The 19363-nt window shown below is 34.4% G+C and overlaps 1 long non-coding RNA gene and 1 pseudogene across 2 annotated transcripts in view; one reads left to right on the top strand and one right to left on the bottom strand.

Annotated features, from left to right (window-relative positions):
* LOC147643685 (uncharacterized) overlaps window positions 1-19363 on the bottom strand; it is a 65217-nt gene that overhangs the window by 3004 nt on the left and 42850 nt on the right. Inside the window, exon 2 of the long non-coding RNA XR_015271688.1 lies at window positions 14605-14771. This is a non-coding gene — a long non-coding RNA (uncharacterized LOC147643685). The remainder of the gene's footprint in view (window positions 1-14604; window positions 14772-19363) is intronic.
* The window catches only part of LOC110181163 (uncharacterized), a 58135-nt pseudogene that overhangs the window by 5047 nt on the left and 33725 nt on the right, over window positions 1-19363 (top strand). The gene's annotated exons all lie outside the window — the stretch shown is intronic.

The following is a 19363-nucleotide window of genomic DNA, read 5'->3' as shown; positions in this document are numbered from 1 at the left end:
TAATGTTTAGTAAACCCTACTTGAGATTGCTGTTTCTAATTCTAATTCTCATTTACCACAGTTATCAAAATTGAAATAACTAGAAAATATATTTTTATGGCATCCCTGATTAAATTTCGATTTCTTCCAGTGTACAATATCTCTTCTTTTCTGGCTATCGCTTGCTCTTTCGCACGCCTGCACACACTCCTTTGGCCAGAAACAATGGTGTCCATTTCCCTTTGTTGTGTGCCGCTTTTTTTCGCAAAAATTTTCACTTACACATTCGAATTTTACAGTTTTTAACCATTTATTTTCCTTTTTTTTTGATTTTGTGTCTTGTCTCTAAGCCAGGCTTTTTGCCAAAAAGATTTTTTGTCTCATTTTAGCTATCGCTGTATTTGCCATCTCTTTCTTAGTCTCTTTTGCTATCTCTTTCCATTTCTATTTGTCTAACTATGTAGGTTTGTCTCTTTCTTGTTTTTTTAATTTCATTTGCGTTTTAGGGTTTATTGTAGACATTTTGGTGATTTTATTTCAAGAGTGTTCCAGAGTTTGTTAATTGATTATCAAGGGGAATCTGTTTGTTGTACTTATGTAACTTAAATGAGAAGGTGTAAAATACAATATTTAATATTTGAAAAATTAAATCTAAATGATTTCGGTAAAATTGTCTAGAAGATTTAGTTTATATATCCAAATGTCAGCTAAAAAATTCCTAGTAAATAGTTATCCTTTAAATTTAAAATAATATTTGTTGACAAATTTAACGGAGTTTAAAAAGGAATTCAAAATCAAAATATTTTATATGCTGTTAAATTGTACAACAATTTTTTTTTATAGAAAACTCTCATAAATTTGTTTTTTGGAATCACTAAATCTCCTGACTTTTGGGCTTGAACAAAATGCGTAGCATGTGGCATGCATCATTCTTCCCGAAATGTGCTTCCCGGATTTTCTCTTAGTTTTTTTTTTGGTATTCAGTCGACTGTCGCCAATGTCCTTATCCCAGGACCATTCACATCTTCGTGCCTCATGCTCATCCACAGGCCATGTCCCATGTCCATGTCCATGTCCACTTCGATGTCCCCATGTCCAGTGTCAATTTTTCGCATCTCCATTGGCTTTTGGCTGGCAGTTGAGCGGATTTCTTTTTTGAATTTTCCTCGCTTTTACCCCCCCTTTTCTTTTTTTTTACGCTTTTTTTGGGCTATAGCCAGTGCAGGATCAGCCGCCTGTTGTCATAATTTTAGCACTCACTGTGCGTTGGTTTTCGGGGTTTTCCCAGGGTTCCTAGGGTTTCTTTTTTCTTCTTATTTTGCTGAGCTGGGGCAAAGTGGAAATGCGTTTTCCGCGCCCCTTTCCTGCTCTTTTAATGTCATTTGCTCTGGCTGATTTTTTGTGCAGCCTCCAGTTCCGTTTTGTTGACTGTGTTTATTTTTCATGGTGTAATTTATTTGAGGCTCGTTGGATCGTTGCCGCTGGTTGGTAACTGGTAACTGGTAGCTGGTAGTCGGCATCCCATTGGTTTATGGCTTGTAAGTTGTTTATTATTAATGTTTGGCTTATGCTGGCAGTTGTCGGGGCGAGCCCCTCCACGGTGCTGGGGTCTGGTATTCGCTTTGCCTTTTCGGTTGCACTTTACGGGCATGAGCTCATAATGAAGTCATAGTTATGCTGCCCCGTTCCGTCCCGTTTTTACCATATTTGTTGGCCATAAAATATATGCGTATGCGTCATATTGCGACAATGCCCCACCGCCGCCACCGCGGCCGCCACTGATGTTGCATCCCAAACTTCTACCAATTTCAATCTCATTTCCAGTCCCAACCCCATTCCAGTTACCCCGAATCAAGCTGCATGCTCTTGTGCATTAGCAGCACTTATGTATAATTCACATTAGTCATGCCATCATGTCTGGCGTTATGTATCTTATAGGGTATGAATACATGTATGCTGTATTCTTTAAGAAAAGGGAGGTGTCTGGGGAGGCCAAAGAAGCTTTGATATGTCTTGGTTTTGCTTTTACAAATTTTGAGAAACATGAATGCATTTTTAACACATTATTTTACAACAAAAATTGTATACATTATAAGGGACTTTCTGTTATCTATGAATGTAGAGCTTACTTTTATCAGAAAACCATATTAAGGGTTTTCTTTTGAACGTAGAGATTTGTGTCTTTCAACAAGTTTTTAGAGATAGATAAGTTCTTTAAATAGGTCTTTATATTTCCTGTAACCTTATTAATTTTTGAATTATTTATTCTTCATTATGAATCAATTATTTTTTAAATAATTATTGCTTATAAGTTTTATTCCAATTTTCTTCATATTTAATCATATCATAATTCATAATTAATTGCTGAAAACACCTGACCTGTTTTTCTATCAAACTAAAAATTAAATAATTTTCAAATAGACATAACAATAACTACATTTACAAACTATTTTACCAATAAAAAAATCTTCAAGAATAAGGTCAACAAGTTGACTTATGGTCATTTTGAAAAGAAGAAGGAACTTGAAGGAACTTGATTATCAACACTTCTAGCACACAAAAACACACACATTGTAAGTGACAAGCAGTTGAAAAAGTTTTTAATGAAATGCTTAAAAACTTCCTTGAAGGAAAAGAATCGGGAAATCAGATTGGATGAGAGGATAGTTTCAGTTGCGAACGGTGTGGCCATGTGTTGACACCAATTTTCTCAACTTTCAATCGGCTTTTCGGCAAAAGGGTTGTGGGTTAGTTGGTGGTGTGGGTGGTACAGGTGTAGGTGTAGGTTCGGTGGCCAAAAACATCCAAAAACAAGTTGGTCTGGCAATCTGGCTCAAGTCGAACTTAATTAAAGCGCTTTAAGCACTGCAGTTGTCACACAGAGGCAGAGGCAGAGCCAGACATTTACGGTTGGACTGTTTCGCAAATTGGCGAGTTGTAGACCAAAAACCAAACATGACAAACAAGCAAAGTTTTAGGCTTTTGCCTCTCTGCCTCTACGGTGCCCAGGATGTGGCTCAAAGGCGGAAGGATATTTTGAGCGTGAAATTTATCTCGCCCTTTAAAAGCGCCCCTTTGCGGATAATAGGGAAAGAACAAATAGACAGAAAATTAAAACAGCAAACAAAAAAAAGGTGGAAGAATCTTATAAAGGAATTCGGTGGGTGTAAAAACACTTGAACTTAAATTATGTGCCATTATAATTGCCGCACACACTCTCACACACACACAAACACCCAGTCTGGCCGCAGATTTCATTTCAGAATTTAATTGTTAACCTCGGGAAAGTATCTACACTGAGATGGAGGCAAGAAAAAAGGGATTATATTGAATGTAGGGGTTTATGCGAGGGACGTTTTTCACAATTATATAAGAAGATTTATAATAAACACAGTTTTAATAGTAATTCAAATTATAAATGCATTTAAAATAGATTTTAAAGCTTTGTGTTCAGAATAAATATTATAATGTAACAAATATATGAAGAGACCACTTTTAAAAATTCCTTATAGCCTTGTAATACCCATTTATCAATAACATTTATTATTCTTAGATTTTTATATTATAATGTTTATTAAAAATGATTAAATTCAATACTAAACTGAGTTTTAATAGTATTTGAAATTATAAATGAATTTAAACCAGTAATTCACATTACTAATGTACTTTAAAACGGATTTGAAAGCTTTTAAATAAATGCAAATGATTAAAATGTGTTCAAAATAATTGTAATAATGTAATAAATGTATAAAGAGGACACCCTTAAAAATAGTTTAAGGGCTAGCAATACCAATTTATCAATATTTAATATTAAATATATTTAATTTAATTCCAATAAATAGACAACGCATAAACATTGAAAATTGGAAAATTCGAAGACACCCATGGCATGTGCAACAATTGAAAATGTTGCTTTTGCTTCCACTGGGTTTTCGTGGGTGTTCAAAAAGTTTCTTAGTCATGGGGCAAAAAAGTTTACCAAGCTGCCAAGGAAAAGTGCAGTTTGTAGTTTAAGCCACTCCCCACCACCCCCTCCAGGCCAAGCCCTGTCTCAATTTTCCACCAAAAAAGTGCACACACACACACATATATGTTGGAAAACCTGCGGTTGCCTTCAACTTTGTTAAACGCCACAACCGTGTATGCTTAACCCATGAACAAAAACCCCAAGTAAAGCCCAGAAAAGACTACTAACTATGCTTTACTTTACTCTAACTAACATATATAATATATATATATAATTTCATATAGAGAACTTTGTAGTTCTTGGTGGGCGGAGACTGGAATTTATATTTGATATATATGCGTTTCGGGGAATTGATTTAATTTGTTTGAGTTTCAGCAGCAGGAAGTGAAACTATTACAACAGCTTAGCAATATATAAATATATATAAAAACAGCTGCTGTGTAAGCGGATTTTCATGTTGAATAATTGAGAATGTACTCAAGTGAAAATCGAGTGTATTATTATAGAAAATCTCTATGTAAATGTTAATTAAATCTCCGCCTTTAAATTACTCTCTTTTTTAATGCGTATTTCAATGGCTGATAAGCAAACAAAATGTGCATTAAATTGAGAACAATACAATATGGTTTAATTAATTGTAAGTGGATTACTAATTTAATTATGCTTGTTAATCGTGTTTGCCTAGCAAGTAGAGTGTAATTAAAATGATTACTAGACAATTGAAAGGTGTTAAATATTCGGAAAAAGTATCAATAATAATTAAAATTTGATTTGTAAATGTGTAAATTGTTTTAGATTTGTAGGTTGTAACTTTTATATTGAATTTGATGAGATTTTAATTGGTATTTCAGTTGGTCTTAAATGTTTATCAGTTTGTTGCTCAATTTTAATGTTAAAAAAGTTCATTTAAATCTTAAAAAAGATCTCTTAAATAACTTCACCTTCGTCCTTAATCATACCATTTTAATTTTAAATAGTTCACTTTCAACTTAAATCAGTTAATTTTAAACTTAAATACGACTTTTTTATTAAAAGTAATGCCACTTAAGTAGTAAATAAGTTATGTTTAAATATAACTAACTCATGTAATCTGAAATATCTTCACTTTAATCTTAAATAAGTTCCCTTTTATTTGAAACAAGTTTTTAACCCTAAATAATTTCACAAGGATCAGGTTTAGTGCTTCTTTCCTAAGCACTTGACTGCATTTCCTTTACGTTTTTACCTTCTGAACTTTTGGCAAAAAGATGCCATGATAATGCATTTGACAGTTGCAGTAGTTGCACCCCTTTTTTCCCCCTCAAGTTTCCTTTTTTTTTTCCCCCCCGTAGTAGTTACTGGCTTTTGTTGGATTTTCTGTTCGGCAGCAGGACTCAAAAGGGATTTTTCCTGCTCTCGATGGGTTTTGTACCCTGGAAACTGCATGGATTTAAAGTTAAATAAATTTTTTAGTATTTTCTTACTTGATTGATTTTAAAGAACGTTTTATTTTAAAGTTGTAAGACCTCTTAGTTGTTTTATAAATGGCTTAAAACGTGAATTGGACATTTTATTAGAGAATGTTTATTTAAAAACATATTGTCCCAAATAATATTATCTATTTTATGATTAGTGTTAAAGTACATATTATTCTAAATATTTTAGACTTTTCTGTAGCTTTAAAAATGTTATTTTAATTGAAGAACACTTTGCATTATTTAATATGAATTTATATTGAAGTTTTAATTGCATTTTACTTGAAATACTCACTTAGTTTAACGCACAATTTAAGTAATTTATTAAGTACAACTATATGAAGTTAATCTCAAGGGTACTATAGTCTTCGGCTTCTATTTCTTCCTGATTTTGGTCTCTGTCTCTGTTTTTTTCCCTCGATTTTTTTGTCGCCAGTTAGCCAAAGTCTTTTAGCTGTTGGCATTTTGACACGGCGACAAACTGGGGTTGGAGAGGAGATTCGAGGAGCTTCGAGGAGCTTGGTGGGTTTTAGAAGGAGACGACGGGTCAGAGGTTGTCCTGCATATGTAACTTTAACTCACATTCATACCTTGCCTCGTTTACTACCAGTTTAGCCGTTGTGCAATTTAACAGAATGTTACGTTTTATATTCAATTTAAAAGGATGCATCGAGTCCTTGGGCACTGCAGCTGGGTTCCAAAATGGAATTGTGGCCGAAACGAACATACTACTAACATCGACGATGCGAGACGATTTAGTAATTGGTTGCTGGAATTTCATTTTATCCAGCTGCGGCTTATCCCCTTGGCATGCTTGATTTCCTGAAGCCCCATTAAGTTGCTGAATTCTTGGGAAATTATTTTTAAAATTACTTGGGTTATATTGTAGTTCTTGGTTTAATATATTTCCTGTGAAAGCTATTTATTAAGAAGTATAAAATATTCAAGCTAACATCCCTTTAATGCTGGTAAGGCAACACTTCGAAGTTATTTTTTGAAATATTTACTAGTTTACTTATTGCTCTTCTATTTCTATTCCTATATATTATTTGTTTTATATCTTTCTTTGTATAAATAAGCTTCTTTTACTTCAAGCAACATTTTAAAATGAATATCCAAATAATATGCACATTTAATATGGTCAATCTTTTTCCTTTTTTAATGAAATTTTCTATAATTGATCATGAAATAAAATATATTGCCTTTAAAGGTTTTGCTATTAAATATTTTTATATACATTTTGAGCACTTTTCCTGCAAAATATTTAAAAATACAATCTTTAAATTTTACCTCTTCTTAAATAGTACATAAAACCTCTTGCCACCACACAAGGGTCACGTGTCTTTGGTTTTAACGACAATTTGCATGTGAAACTAGATATAGGGTGCAAGGGTGCGGGAAAAAAACTCCTAGGGAAATGGCGAGAAAGCGAAAAACCTGGAAAATTTTCGGTATGAGAAGAAGGCAACGACAATATTCTCTATGCAATTTTTAGTGTCGAATGGTGCCAAGTTGGAAATGCACTTTTTATGTTCGCATGGCGTGTGCAACGTAACAAATTTAACCGTAGACAGATTGCACATGTGTACCGTTTTGTAATGTTATACATGTGGCACACAGATACAAATACATACCACCACATTTATACGGGAAAACTCCACTCACACACACACACACACCCAGGGAAATTTTACACACACACACAGGGAGATCTTAACACACAGAGAAGACAAAGTCTGGCAAAAGTTTTCATGTTGGCCAAGGGGAAAAAAAGGGAAAACGGCAAGGGAAAGGTTCCACAAATGTGAAACAAATTGTTTAATGTTCTATCTCGGTCTCTGTCGCAGATATATTTTGTTTCTTTCTACTGAGCTCTGGTTGTGCACTGAGGAAAATTGTTTTTTATTTATTTTATATTGTGATTTTTGAAACTGTTTGTTAGAAAATGCTTCGGGGAAACTGTAAATCTTACGGGTTTTATAAAGCTTTTTGGGAAAGATTTTAATATTTTAAAATGTAAGTTGCACGAGGAAAATCTTTTAGGAAAAGATTTTAATATTTAAAAAAATTTGTAAGAATTTATTCAAAGAATTTAAAAATAATATATTTTGAATATACATTTATCTCTTATTAAACTGTATGTTATTGTGAAATATTGCACTATTCCGTTGACGTAAAAACAAATACTTTCTCGTTTACCTTTCACCCAAAATCTCTTCTTTTAGTTTAAAAATGTTTAAACCTTTTTTTTATTTATTTTCTAAATTTTTTCTTTACTTTAAATGATTTTTTCTCAGTGCCTGTGCGTGTTTGGCTCCATTTGAGTTTTGTCAATGCGACAATTTCTCGTCGTCGACGTTTGCAGGGAGTTAAGTAATCGCACGTTTATTACCTCCATTTGGATATATTTTTGTTTGCTCCATTGTCTAGCAATCTTTACCATCTACCTCTCTCTCTCTCTGTGTGCCACAGCTGTCTCCTTCTGGTACTCCCTTTTAGCCATCAAAATCATGGCTTAATCACTTTGACTTGGTTTGTGGCTAATTGCAATTTGAAATGCTCCATGAGATGAGACAAGCTGAGCTGACTTTGATTTGTCCCTAAGTCGACGCTTGTCACACAATTTTTGTGTCAATTGGTTGAGTGTGGGTTAATATTTTGAGGGGGTTAAGATTTTGAAAAGGGGAGAAAGTTAGATAAACTTTGTTTAAACCTTAAATTAAAATAATTCCTCAAAATAGATAGATGGATAGATGGAACCTCAAAAAAGATTCACTTTCATTCCTTTTCCAATCACTTTATTTCTTTAACAACCCAAATTTAGTTAAGTAAACTTTCCATATTTTGAAATATTAATTATAAAGCTTTGGTTTTAGCTTTGATCAATCCTTTAGATCGCAAATAGCGAACCACAAATGGTGTGGCCCCCAAAGTTATGCTAATTCTAATTGGTGCCAGAATTTTGTGTATGGCCAAAGCCAATACAAAGGTACTTCCGGTGGCCATTTTCTCAGCTAAAGCATTTGAGGAGATTCCAAAGAATTCCAAAATGAGATCCAATTCTATTCCACCAGATATTAAAGCATAGAAGCCGCCAAAGGATATCAAGGATATAGCCAAATGAAAGGCCATTAAGGCAGACCCATATTCCTTAAAGGCTTCCTTCATTTGCTCGGTTTTACTGGGTTTAATATGGATAGATGGCGATGGTTGTGGCTCCTTTGGAGAGGACTTCTCTGGGGAGGATGGCGGTTTGGCTTCTAAACTAAAGCTCCGGCTTGTCATATATATTTGCGAATTATCTTTGAGATTTGAACTTGAATGAGTTAAGATATGGGACTTCTCGAGGCAGGGTGTCTTGAGATCCAAGAACTGTTTGAAATCATGGGATTTTACTAGAGAACCTTCCTTGGTGATGTCCTTGTTGAGGCTTCCTTTAAAAGAATCACATTTTTTCGCAGTTTTTTCCTTATTGATCGAAAGACATATTGAAGTTGCAGCTACATAATTTTGTTTTCTGATATTTAATGTAATTTGAAGAAGTTTTGGTTTGATAAAATAAGAGACTGTGTTTAAGCGAGTCTTAAAAATTGCAGATGCTCTGCCTGATGGTAGGCACATTGTCAGATACGTTAAGTAATTTTTTTTTAAATAGGGTGAAATAATGAAAGTGTTTCTGAATATTTGAAAGATAAGTCAAAGGTAGATTTGGAGGGATGACTAAGGTCAAGAAGATGAGTTAAAAAGCATTTTCTTCTAATTGATTTGGGTCTTTGATGTGGTAAACTTAATTAAGGCTTTCTTCTTATATTTTTTGTATCGAAAAGAAGACTTCAAATTTTAAAAATTAATGTAAGAATGTAAGATATAAAGCTAAGAAGCTTTTTTATAAAAGTAAGGCCAGTAAGTAAAGTAAGAGGAATTATTTAAGCTCAGAATCTAGTATACAAAATGTTAAATAGCATTTGTTTAAAAAGTGTGTTTTATTAGCCGTAATCCATGCTTTATAAAAAACATTTTTAATACAAAAGAAAGCCCTTAAATCATATTTACCAAGACTAGTGGTTGTTTTAAATATATTTTAAAATATTTAAAGCAAATTTCCAACCTTACCTTAACCCCTAACCATCAAGGGCGTGGCAATTAGCAGATGTTGACATTGCCAACTCATCAATCAATTTGCAATGTTAATCTTCTCCTGTTGCTATGACAAATGATGTACTCGGCTCGACTCTGAGAAATCTTTTACATAATGCATAAATCAAGGCCCACGACAACAAATTTGCACAGGTAAACAAAAGCCGAACACGAGAAATAAATAAATACAATTTTGAGGGGTAAGAGGAGAGCGCCTGGTCCTGTTCAAGTAAAATGAAAACATTTTTTACAAAATGCATAATGACAGATAATTTGTGTGGCAAAACTCGTCTCGCACCTTTCACCGGGCTTAACAAAAACAAAAACAACAAAAATTTAAGGAAAATACAAGGAAAAATATAAAGCAAAATAAAAGTGAGGGAAAATAAAAAATCGAAACAAAAACGCGAAGCAAAACTTTTCTGCCAAGTAATTCTCATGATTTCAACTTTGAACTGAGTCGCTGTCACTTGTACCAAGTCGAGTCTCTGCCACTTGCTAATTTTTCGTGCCCACCTTCGCACAAAAAAATAAAAATAAAGAAGAAAACTTGAAACTTGTTAGATAGGAAAATTTTCCACAGGGCTCCACCCATTTCCCTGGGCTTTTCCTCAAGCTTTTTCGCCTTCCCCCCTCTTTCGTCTTTTGACAGGCTTCAAGTTGAATTCGTCCCGTTTCGACGCTGTGGGACCCAAAAGAAGAAGGGGAAAAAAAATTATGCAAATATGTTACAGTTACGGGCGCATCCCTCTTTTCCCGCTGGTTTTCCACGACACCCCCCCTGACCTGTCTGTTTTCTCTTTGGAAAAGTTTTTCCTTGCGTTTCGCCTAAAATGTCGTCTTGGCGCCAAAGTTTTTTACTGGCCACCCGCCACATTTTCCTTCTTCCCCCCCAAAAAAAATTTTCCATGGTTGAGTTTCGGTTTCTTTTTTCGCCTCTACAATGATTACAGACGGAAAACTCGAAAGTTGCAAATTAAAGGCCAAGAAAGAGAGAGAGAGGGAGAGTTGACCACTTCCAGTTAGAGTCCTCGATTAACCTAATCCTTTAACTTGACAGAGGACCAGAATGTGTGCACGGTTCGCCTTAATTCAATTTCCTTGTTTTTCCCCGCTACGCTTTCACCTGTAATTACCGAGAAGAAGCCGTTGCCAAACAAAGCTAAAAACAAAAGGCCCTCAATTACAATTGCAATTCCCCAGCGAATGTTTAACCATAAACACGACACCTGTCCACAAATAAATTTCGGTTGGGCGTTGATTTTGCTGCTTTGTTTGAAGGGGGAGTTGGGAGTGAGTTGCTGTTGCTGTTGTTGTGTGGTTAAGCAGAACATCAAATATTCAAAAGGCGAATGTGGCAACAAAAGCCGGCTTGTTCAACTGTTGCCACCCTCAGGGATAATAAAGGGAAATTCCGGATGGAAAATAAAGTAAAATCGGTAAATATTGCAATGGCCGAAAAGTTCTGGAAATTTTGGTAAAGATTTAAAAGGGGTTTAACAGTTTTGAGTTGGGTTTATCGATGGTAAAATTGAAATAGCCAATACATTGTATTTGATTTAAGTATTTTATAGTTTTTTTTTTTGGTTTCATTTAAACCTCTCATGCAGCTTGGAAAATTCAAACTTTTGTTTAAAGAATTAAGAATTATGTTTAGTTACTTTCAAAACATTAAAAAACGTATTTAAATACCATAAATCTTAGCCACATAGATAGAGAAAATAATATCCCTAAGGGAATATAGATATAGAATATAGATTATTCTCTAGGAGGAATGTGATTCAAATAATTTGCATAGTTTTAAACTGTTAAAAGAAAGTACAAGACAAGAAATTTGGAGGTAATTCTATAAAAATATTATATAAAAATATATTATACGCTTAAAATAAGATGGATGCTAATTTTTAATCACTTAAAAATTCTTAAAAATTTTAAATATATTGCTATACCTCTCCAGGGTATTATAATTTCTTTCAAACGCCTAAAGAAATCATTTCCGACCCCATAAACCCTATATATTCTTGATCAGTATCAATCTAGCCAAGTCTGGTGGTAAAATAAATGTTCTAAATTTTTTTAAAAATTTCAAAATTTTATAAGGGGTTACATCCTTAAAATTGTCAAAATTTTACAAAAAACATAATTTTTATATTTAAAAACTGAGTATGCAGATTTGTTAGCCCAATAAAAGTAGCATAAAAAAGCTTTCCGTTATGAAAGCTAAACTATGATTTACCCAAAAATTTAGCATATAAAAATATATATTTAATAAACCTAAAACAAACATTTTTTTGGTTTCCTTTAGAGGTAAACGCTTCTGCTTTTATTATTCGAAACACTAATAATAAAATTACCTTCAAAAACAAATTTTTTAAATATTATATTCCTAATAAACTTCACTTAAATAGTTCCAAATATCTCCTTTAAAATCAAATCCTATCCGATTTTTCAATAAACAATTTAAATGCAAGAAATCCTATAGTTCCAAACAAGCAATCCATTGGCAACAAATAAAAGCAATCCATCAACACAAAATGTATAATTAATTAAATGATACAGAATCGAAAACACAAACAGCAAGGATGCAAGGATAAAAGGATACAAAAACAAGTAAAATTCAACAACGATATCGTTTGTGTATATATGATATACATACTTTCCCACACATTAGCAGGGGCAACTGGTATCGATATTTGGCGAAAAACAAAACCAATTATCGCATAATAATAGAGCTGCTTGAACAATATCTGATCCAAAGCCGCCTCTCCCTCCCCCCCATTGATAGGCTCGATCTGAAACTCCAAACGGAACAAAGCCGAATTTACCAGCTATTATGTGGAAATTAAAGCTCATTCACTAGCATTTAGTGTGTGTGTGATGGAATGGGGGAGGGTGTGTGTTGTGGTATTTGTGTGTGTGTGTGTTTGTGCATTTGTGTTATTTTAATCATGGCCCAAACAATGCCCAGCAGGCCAATAGTGGGCGTGTCGTATCTATGGCAATAAACTGTCAATTTTCAATTATGCCAGTGACGTGTGGAAGCCACCTTCAATGCCTCAATGTCGGTGCAAAAAAAAACCCCCCTTTATACACCTTTCCCCCTTACGCTTTTCTGACAGCTCCTGTGTGACATGGCACACACACACACATATACACACCCATGAAAGCCCCACGAAATAAGGTCTCTGTATTTGTGGGACAAGAGTGACATTTTTGGGGGATATATGTACACACATATGTATAAGTTACACACCGATCTCTCATTGAAATCGTGTGGTGAGTAATGCTCAATGTCCCATCGGCTTAACCTTGTCCATATTCCATTGTCCAACGAGTGCATTGAATACACTTGGAGAAATTACAATTGGGTCTAAGAAGTTAGACTAGGGTGAAGATAGATGAGGTAGATCTAACATATGTATCAATTTTAACATCTTTTTACGGGGATTTTAAAATATGCATACCATTATTTACAGAAATATTAAACTGATATAATATATAATGAGGTCTATAAATGTCAATTAAAAACTCGTAAATAAATGATCATATAAATAAATATAAATGATAATTTATTTTAAATTGAAAGTGCTACATGAATCTGCAGGGTTTTTATAAAAACCTTAGGATGTGTAAAAAATAGAGTATAAAATTAAATATCTTAAAAAACAAATTTTTACTGAACTTGGTAGCTCAAAAACAACATATTTTATATTTTTTTACATATTTTATGTTTTTGAAAACTCTAGTAATTTGAGAAGCCCCCTAGAATTTTGGAAATGAAAAAGATATCAAGAAATTACATCGAAATGTTGTATTTCAAAATTCAAATTAATGGAATTTTATAATAAAATATAATGTTACAATTACTTTTTTAAATATATACCAAATTCAAATACTAAATTCATTAATAAATACCTCTATAAAAACACCTTCTTACATCAGCCACTGGTAAACATATTTTATTTCATACGATATTTCTCTCTAATATTTCATTATTTAATTATTTCTTATACATTTCATATTATTTATTTCAATCCCAATTAAAGAATTTCTTAAACTTTATTTTTCCAACTGTTCAATTACAAATTCTTAGCCCCTGAAAGCACCTAACCCACTCAACCACGCCCAACAAGAGAAAGACTTGAATCTTGTGGTCTTCAGTTGCCTCGTGACAGAAAGCCTCTTCAAATCCAGCCATAAATACGAATGTCATGATTATCATATAATAATCGTCAACAGAATAATGGTTAGCACTGTGTGCGAGGGCAGTTTAATAGTTTAAAGGAATATATATAAATAGAGTTGATATAGGTCAAGATTAGTGGAATAGAATAGGGTTGGTTTCAAACAACTGGATTAGTTTACTTGCTCAGTATTAAACTCTATAGAGACTTTATTTCATTATATATATTTTATTTAAATTATATTATATATATATATTTAAGTAGGGTTAGATAAAGTTCAGAATTATTTCTTAATATTTTTTGAGCAATTATTAGAAAAGTCTTAATATTTCACTACAATTTTGATAATACTATTCAATTACTTTTCCCACCTCTAAATGAACTCGTTCAGTATCCTTTAATTTTCCCCAGTTTTCCTTCATTTTATTTCATTATTTACAACCTCCTTGATTTAACTTTATAATAATTTCTCAGACTTTCTTAGCCTGCAATGAAAATGAAAACCCCCGCGGCTACCCACGTTTTGGCCTGTCCGGTCGTTACGGTTCTGCTCCTGACATTCATTAGCTTCAATGGGAAAGTGTTTCATCCGACAAAACCGAGGAGCCGTGAGGGAACAAGGACATGGACATGGACATGGACATGGAGATGGGACCGGGGGACAGAAGGACAAGAGGACAGGAGGCAGACAATTGCTCCATTCAGGCAGATGAATTGGACACAAAACCGAATCCCGGATCGCTGAAAGGCAAACCCCAGTTACCCCGCAAAACTGTTCGTGTTTGTGTCATCGGCATTGTTATCCCTGTCATGCTTTATGCCATGTTTACAACCCGATTTTTGTGACCCCCCACCACCTCTCCACCTCTCTTCTCACTATTACCTTGGACCATGGCTGCTGCCATGGTGTCCTTGTGTCCATAGGTCCTTGTGTCTATATAGATCTGTGTGTCCGCTGTCGTCAAGTGCAACACTTGCGGCCATCTTGAGCGTATTGAATTATCATCATCATTGGAGCTGAGCCGTTTGTGTAGCCAGTCCTTTAGGACACTGGGGGAAAAAGGATATAAAATGGGAAATTAATAGGTATATAAAAAATATTAGAAATATTTATTCTTTCATTTTTAATATGAAGATATATTTTCTTCTGAGAGTGAGGATACAAATTGCACATTTTATTTGACAATTTAATTAGAAACTTCACTTTGCATTAGAAAAATAGGGGATAAATATGGGATCTTCAAGTTTAAAGTTTTCCTGAAATAGAAATAAACCTTTTGAAATTAAAAGCTTTCAGAAAATTCATTTTTTAATCTTTCCCTATGATTTTTTTTACATAATTCATAAATTTCTTTGAGTGTAATGCCTTTTGTTGATGTCATGGGAGTGCGTAATTGCTGTGGATATCCGGGAATGGTTTCTCCTGTTTTCTACCCCTCCTGGAAGCTAAGCCCAAGAAAATGGAATTCTTCAAAAATCTAATAGATGATTCTTGCGCCCTGCAGGTTCTATTTTTGGTAGCTAACCAAACAATTTGTATGCCAGAGAAGCACTATTATTATTTGGTTTTGTTTTGGTAGACAGCAATTATTTGGAAAGTCATCTCTCTCTCTCTGTTGTTATTGCATCATCATGATGGAAATTATTGGTTTAGGGTTTGCATGGATTTTCGATTTTATGGCTTTCGGTCAGCAAAGTGTTGCATTACAAAATTGTTTGAAGGAGCTTTTGTTTTTTGGTGGCCGGCGGGAAGGAAAATACAACACTGATACCCAAGACAAAAGGCCACAAGAAAAAAAGAGTTTACAAAGTGAAGGAAAAGAAAAACGAGAAAGAAAATGACTGATGAAGGCTTTCGGTTGGCAATTATTTCGATGGCCAAAAACGAAAAGTTGATGGCGAGTGAAAGGTTATTGATGCCTTTATCTTACGGCTGCCCCCACAAATCGCAATTGTGGGTTGAATGGCTAAATTTGATAGTGTTTCCGAGATACCAAATTGCTCGATGAAGGTTTTTTGTAACAAAGCGATTGAGAAGAGTGATTTTGAATTGAAAAAAAAACGTGGTTAAGTGATATATCTTTGAGAGGCATATCTTTAAAAGTAAACAATATAAAAAGGAACAAATACCTTTTAAAATAAATTAATAGATCATGCAATTTGTAATTTGTATCAAATAGATTGTAAAATACTTCAATACATTTTTCCCTTCAAGACCATATTTCCCCGTTCAAAGATTCATATTTAATCATTCTTTTTTAAGACTTCTTCTTCTGCAAAATTCACCAATATCTGTATAATTTATTTCTCTTTAATGCTCACATTATCCTCATTATTTTATTCGGGTTTTTTGAGTACTTGTCATATTATAAGTGTTTCCTGTTCGAAGCCTCGACTGGAATGCAAATATATGGCATTTCATTATTGGCAAACAAGGCTTTTCTTCTTCGTTGACTGCCCTACGTTATCCCATGATTTTCCCAGTCTCTCTGTGGCAATTTGTAGACAGACTGTTGCAATTTGTTGCTTGCAACAGCAGCAACAGCAGCATCGCAGCAACACCAAGTGCAACGCCTGAGCAAGGGCTACCCAGAAGTTGGAGAGGCTGCGAATGGCGCTTTGGTGTTGACGGCATTGTTATTATGACTACCACTTGCCATTCGCGATGTTGTTGCATGTTGCTCTTGTGCATCGGTTGCCTGTTGTTGCAGCAACAGCTGTCACGTTGCTGCCGTTGTAGTTGCTGCAAGCGACAGCAACAGCAAAAGCAACAGCATCAGTACCATGGACCGCGGTAAAGTCTGCGCGAACATGACACAAGATGATGCTGCCTGATGATGAGGTGGCGATGCTTCTCATTTTTTTCCGCGTGAACCGGCCATCTCCATGAGGTTTATGCGGAAGGGATTTCATGATAAGCTTGAACTTTTCTTGGAGGATATTTTTTTATTTATTAAGCATTAATTAAAAGTGCTTTGAATACAATCCAACGAGAGGATAGACATTTGTAAGTATTATTGTATAAATTCTTTATTATTTACCTTAAAACCATTATGGATTTTTGAGGAAGAATATTAAAAGAATACAAAAATCTTATGAAGGAAAGGAATTTTTGTAAATTTCAAAAAAGTAATTCCTGTCTTAAATTCAACTCATAATAATTAGTTAATAATAAATACCTTCAATTGCTAACCCCGCATAAACCCTGTATTTTTGCAATATTCTACCCACTCCATCGTGGCTGTAAGTTCATCTATCGCCCTGTCTCTCTCTCTCCTTTACCCTTCGACCTCTTTTTCCCTGTGCAAACCCCCCTTCATTCATCTCCCCCCTTCATGGTCGTATTTCGTCTGATGTCGCTGCTCATCAACTTCAGTTGCTGTGTCGCATTATGCAATCAATTTTTCAAAAACTCCAGCAACTTTGCCTTGCAACAACTATAGAGTGACAGTGGGGATATACCAATGGGGATTTGTTGATGGACAAAAGTCTGTGTTTTCATCTACATAAAAGAGTAGACGGAATTTGTTAAGGAAATTTATATTAATTATGGGAAAATTACATAATTTTAGGGTGCTTAACTTAGGGTCTCTGAAGGGGGGGCTTTAAATGGGATTATTATAATAATATTAATACTTAAAATCACACTTAGATCATATTAAAACCATGATAGGGTTCTTAAATACTTATATCGTTGTGTATCTCTTAGACTTTTGATCAAACCTTCAAAAAAGGGTCAATTTATTATCAAAATTCTCACTAACAAGGATACATTTTTAATGATTAAAAATATTGTTAAAATTATAGTACAAAATCTGAACTTAGCTATAAATTTAACAAGAAAAAATCCCAAAAAATAGACACAACCGAAACGGGCAACATCACTGGCCGTTAAGTCCATGCAATTTGGCCGAAAAGTTGATTATAAAACGCCAAGTCCGGACGGGAGCGGCCTTAAGCTGAAAGCCCAAAAGCGGGATGGCTAAGTGCAACTTTAATTGAAGATTTTTTTGAGTTTCCTTTCCCCTTTCCTTTTTTTTCTACTGCAACATTAATGCGATCTTAATGCAAAAGTTTCCCTAATTACATTTTGGCATTTAGCTTGGCTTATCTGCTGTTCCCTTTTTTTATTTTTGGTGGCCCCCTCTTTTTTTATCAAACATATTTCCTTTCGTGAGGCTGGCCCACATGGCGTATACTTCATTTGACGCGCTGGCCTTATGCGCTGGCGTTTTTCCCACACATTTTCCACCCTCGGTTAGGCCTTTTCGAGGCCTGGCAACAGGTGAGAATTCTCATTTTCATTTTGGGACTAAATCAACTGTAAAAAATTCAAATGCCTTATCAGCTTAAGCTTCTGCTTCAATGGAGCATTCACAGGCCAATGATGGTGTGCCCACCAGTGTGTATCTGTCTGTGTGTTTTCCCAAGTATATCTATGTATAAGTGTGTGTGTTTTCCCAGCTCTTGAGCTACATGATGATGATGATGATGAGCTTTTTGACTTTTGTTTGCTATGTGTGTTGGCTTTTTGCAGAGTTTTTGGCGCCGAATGAATGCAAATGAATAGGAAAATGTTTAAAATTGCAATTGAAACTGTAATTGCGTTGGCCAAAAAAGGGGGTGCTGGCGGCAGAGAAGTAACTGAATGTGTGCTGGAAAAAACCTTAAGGGAATTTGCTTTTCTCTCAGCAGATTGCTCTGCCAGTTTGTAAAAGTCTACTACGCTCTCATTTTGCGGTTAGTTTGGTTTTTCCTTTTTCCCTGAGTTTTTCCTGAGCGAGTCAAGTGAGTCCCCCGTGAGGTTTTTAGATAATAAATTGATATTCCAGACGCACCTTTTGAGGTGAGCGGTAATCGAAATGCTTTTCCATTTGCTTAGCTTAATGCCAACGAGGGTGAGAATAAAAGTGGGAGTCCTGGAATCCTTTGGGGTATTCAAGTGAATTTCCCTCCAAAATGGTATGGGATATGGAATAATGATGGAGATTAGATAGTCGGATGATGAAGTGCTCCTGCTCTCGGGAGTGTGTGTATGTGGAGGCTAATAAATGGTAGTAGATAAACAGATTGCTGGCGAAAAGTGCACCGAAAAGTGGGATAAAGTTTGCGGAGATTTTTATTTCTTGGGGATGCTGCGAAAAGGTGTGGATTTCAGGGACTCAAAAGAAAAATATATGTGTGTGTAAAAGGGGAAAATAAAAGGGAAAAGTATGAAAGTGAAATGAATGAGGTGTGAGATCCAAGGAAAGGGGTAAAAAATGGTAGGGTCTCTTGATGTTTAGACAATTGTAAAAAGAGTAGGAACTGGACAGTATTTTATTTAATTTATCTGATACATTACTTAATAGATTAATAACCAAATCTCAAGGAAATTATTTTATTAATAAATTCCAGACAGTTGTTATATATATATATATCAATAAATATAAATAGTTTATAGTAAATAATTATAATATAAAATATAAAGTATATAATATACAAAACATTGAAGGAGGCGTTTTCGACCCTATAAATCATATATATTCTTGGTCAGCATCAACAGGCGAATCTTTCTACATAAATAAAAATTCTAAAATAATTTTTTTCAATAATTTTCCTTTTGGAAAACGAAAAGGGGTAACATCGTCAAAATTTTCAAA

Source organism: Drosophila serrata, unplaced genomic scaffold (genome assembly GCF_035046125.1).
Source record: "Drosophila serrata isolate PLE 108 unplaced genomic scaffold, ASM3504612v1 contig_249, whole genome shotgun sequence".
Lineage (NCBI taxonomy): Eukaryota > Metazoa > Arthropoda > Insecta > Diptera > Drosophilidae > Drosophila > Drosophila serrata.
The sequence above is the reverse complement of the archived record's forward strand: the minus strand, read 5'-3'. Positions and strand labels throughout refer to the sequence as shown.